Source organism: Pipistrellus kuhlii, unplaced genomic scaffold (assembly GCF_014108245.1).
Source record: "Pipistrellus kuhlii isolate mPipKuh1 unplaced genomic scaffold, mPipKuh1.p scaffold_m20_p_30, whole genome shotgun sequence".
Classification (NCBI taxonomy): domain Eukaryota; kingdom Metazoa; phylum Chordata; class Mammalia; order Chiroptera; family Vespertilionidae; genus Pipistrellus; species Pipistrellus kuhlii.
Genome location: NW_023425530.1, coordinates 2,057,307 through 2,061,524, shown reverse-complemented (window position 1 = coordinate 2,061,524; position 4,218 = coordinate 2,057,307).

Here is a 4,218-nt window from a genome sequence, read left to right as displayed (position 1 = left end):
GGAGAGATTTCTGCTCTTTCTTTTCAGAGGAGGGGATGAAGCCCCGTGTCAGGAAGTGACTTCCCTAAAGCCTTACAGGAAAGATGCAATTCAGCCAGAATTTGAGCCCTGACCTGTCTGAGTCCAGGATTCATCCTACTGTCTTTTCCCAGAGAGTGTAGAGGGTTTTCTCTGAGCAGAAGCAGCCCCTTAACTGTGGGATGGCAAACGTGACACACAAATCCCCATATTCTCCTCAGCTGCCCATGACAGGCATCACTAATCAGTAACAAAACTATCCCAAGGAGACAAGATCCAGGCATCACTAATCAATTGCAGCACCTTTTCCCTGCAGAACTGGGACGGACACAGATTCAAAATCCAGCCCCCAAGGAGCAACTTCCCGTAAATGAGTGGGTGTGCAGTCGGAATTGTGAGGTGAGCACAGACTGACAAAGGTTCCTCCATTTTCCCAATGGACAGCGTGAAGCCACAGGTTTAATCCCTTCCCTGTGAAAAATCCCGTTAGTTCCTTTCCATTGCCCCGAGGATGGGATCCAAACTCCTGGCCCTGCCTTTGTTCCTGCTATTCCCTCCTGCTTCCATGCCATCTCTCAGCTCCTCAGAGAGCTCCCCACAGCCAGCCACTCTGGCTAAAGTCTCCCCAACATCTACCCTTCCATTATGTTACCACTGGAGGCCCGGTGCATGAAATACATGCACAGGTGCAGTCCCTAGGCCTGGCTGGTGATGTAGACAATAGTGTCTTGTGTGGAAGGGCAGGTCCCAGCTGACTTCTGGGCCCTGGGTAGCACCTGGGCCTCCGAGCCCCCACAACCCCCCTCATTGGGCCCCCACCCTGCTCTCTCAGCACCTGGGAGCTGGGCAGTGGCCCCACCGCCACTGCTGGTCGCCATCTGCTGGGTGATAGGCAGGGCAATTGGGCCCCACTCTCACCTGCCTTGGCCTGGTGCTGCCTGCTCACCTGCTCACCTGCTCCACCATCCCGCTGCGGTCCTACTCCTGTTGGGGCCTATGGGGCCGGCAGGGCTTCCACTGCCACCAGCTGCCAGTGTCACAGCGCCAACACCCACCATGTTCTGTGCCGCCTCCTGGTGGTCATTGCACGTTATAGTGAGCGGTCAAACTCCGGTCAGACTCCCAGTTGAGGAGACAATTTGCATATTAGGCTTTTATTATACTGGATGCTTTTCTTTCTTTGTAGCAATTGTCATAATTTTCAACATCCTCTTTATTCCTCAGTGTGCCTGCCCCTCCCACAAGGCAGGGGTGTGGTCTGAAGTGTCTGGTGTGTCGGGGTCCTCACTCCCAACTCCAAGAGGAAAGAATCTGATTGGCTCAGCCTATGCCCGGGGCCACCTGCTGAGACAGGAAGGTGGGGGTCGCAGTGTGAATGAGGCAGGGGTGCCGCGTGAGTGTGGTGGAGGGTCAGGGCAATCCTCAGGAAAAGTCCATGGGCTGGGCGGGCACCCCACTTGGGTTGTGAAAAGCAACAACAGACACAATAAGAAGAGCCAATTATAGCAGCAAATAATCACAGCTCATATTACAATGTTAAAATGAAAATATTGTTCATATTTGGCAGATGGGAAAATTGAGACTAGGAGATGGAATGCAATGTGCCCAAGATCTCACAGTGAGTACTCAAATGCCCACTAGAGACCTCCCTCATCTCCACCCCCACATAATATGCAACAGGAAATGAGAACCCCTTTCCCAGGAGTCGGAGCCTGGGCCCTCCTGGGCCCTCCTATCTCCTGAAAGGGCCTCAAGGGCAATTCCCTCCCACAGCATCTGGGTCCTCCATGACCTTCACTCCATCTTGGCGTGGCCCCAGGAACATGTCGGGCTGCAGCTCCGAGCAATTACAGTCTCTTTGTGGCTACTCTGCCTCCACGGCTCTGCAGGGCCCGGCACCCACAGCTGTGGGTGAAGTTTGCGTGTGGAGGACAGGAAGTGTCTATCTTTACATTCCGGCATTAACAAGCCTCTGCCACATTGAAGTGGCGTTTTATTTCTCCTCCTAATAAACGAGAATGTGGGGTGGTTTTTTTTAGCTCTTCCGCGATTACTTGATTCTCAAGTTTGAATTGTTTGGAAGCTTAAAACACTTCTGACTCCATCCACACATTTTAACATTTTCCTCTCCTGAATGAGAAAAACATAAAAAGGGGAGAAAAAATTTGAAAAAAAAAATTTGATTATATTAACAGGAGCATGGAGTGAAAAAATAGGGAGGTGATTGTGCCACTCTCTCTGCTTGGAACCTCACTAAGAGGAGTGGGTGTAACTCAGAAAACGCTGATAAACTGGAGCACAGGGAGGAAGCAGGTAGGAGAGTGTATAATGTTTGTTATTCATTCATTTCATTCAAAAGCACTCATTGAGCACGTACTGGGTGCCGGTGGTAGTCCAAGGTGCAGAAAGAGCAGATAGCAAGCCCTGCCCTCCTGACGTGGAGAATGTGTGGGGAAACAGGAGTTAAGCAGTCAATTACATAATTAGCCATCATAGTTTGTTTGTTTGTTTGTTTTGTTAATCCTGACCTGAGAATATTTTTTCTATTGCTATTCAAAGAGAATGTAAGGGAGGAGTGAGGGGAAAAGAGAGAGAAACATGATGTGAGAGAGATGCCCTAAGTGAGGGATGGGGCTCAAACCCACAACCCAGGTACATGCCCTGGACCCAATTTCAAACCAGCAAACCTCAGGTCAATGGGCCAACACTCTGACCACTGAGCAACTGGCCAGGGCTTTTTAAAACATATTTTATTGATTTTTTTTTTTTTTTTACAGAGAGAAAGGGAGAGGGATAGAGAGTTTAGAAACATCAGTGAGAGAGAAACATTGATCAGCTGCCTCCTGCACAACTCCTACTGGGGATGTGCTCCCAACCAAGGTACATGCCCCTGATCGGAATCAAACCTGGGACATTCCAGTCCACAGGCTGATGCTCTATCCACTGAGTCAAACTGGTTAGGGCTTTTTTTTTTTTTTTTTTTTTTTTTTTTTTTTTTTAATTCGAGAGAGAGAGAGAGAGAGAGAGAGAGAGAGAGAGAGAGAGAGAGAGAGAGGGAGGAAGGGAGAGGGAATGAGAGATCGAAACATCAATGAGAGAAACATTGATTGGCTGCCTCCTGCACACCCCCTACTGGGGACTGAGCCCACAATGCAGGCTTGTACCCTGACTGGGAATCAATCTGGTGACCTCTTGGTTCATGGGTTGGCGCTCAACCACTGAGCCATACCGGCTGGGCCATCAGTTTAAATGTAAACCCTTGGACACGGGAGGGGAGGGAGCCCCGAGGGGGAACCTCACGTAACTTCTCAGCATTCCTATTAAGGATGAAAAGCAAAGCAGGTGAGTGGGAAGAGCATTTCTGGCAGAAGGAACAGTATGTGCAAAGGCCGTAAGTTGGGGAGGAGCCGGCCTCGATGAGGAGCAGAGAGAAGTTGGCTGGGGAGGAGATGATTGTTGCTCTGGGAGTCCTGGGAATTTCTTGAGAAGGGTCAGATTTCGAGCATATGTGGAGTAATCAATGGACGAATGATCGGAAAGAAAAACATCCATTGAATAAACATTTATTGGGCATTTGCGGTGTGCCAGGCTCGGCGAGGTGCTGGGGCCACAGGGGCCACCAAGATAGGGGATAGCACCCTCGTTTTTCCTGAGGAGGAAACCAAAGAGCATGTACCGTAGACAACATGGATTGTCCAGGGCCACAGAGCTTGCCAAGGGGAGGGAGTATCTGACTCTAAACCCTAGGAGTCATCTGTTCCCCAATTCTGGTCCCTAGAGTGAAAGCTGGAGGGCTGCCTGGAGGAGGAGAGAAAGGTGGTAAGAGGAGGAAGGAGAGAAGGAAGAAAGAGGAATGAAGAAGGGGAGGAGACTTTTTCTGAGCAACCTCCAGAGAGTAGGACCAGGGCCAGAGGAGGGAGGTGAAAGAAAGACAGAGACAAACAAGAGCCAAGGAAAAACTAACTCTTAGCATAATCCCAGACCAAGGTGGCTCTCCCGTCCAGGAACGAGTGTGCAAGGCCAGCCTGTGTCAGGGAGGGGTTTCCACGCTGAGAAATCCCTGTCCTCCGGGCCCCTCACCCCTCTAACGGCCTGTGGTGGAAGGGCAGAGGGACCCTGACCTGAGACTCAGGGGCAGCCGTGGCTGAGCGCGGCTCGATTCTCAGAGTCCTGGTTTCCAGTCCCGGCTCTGCTGTGCGG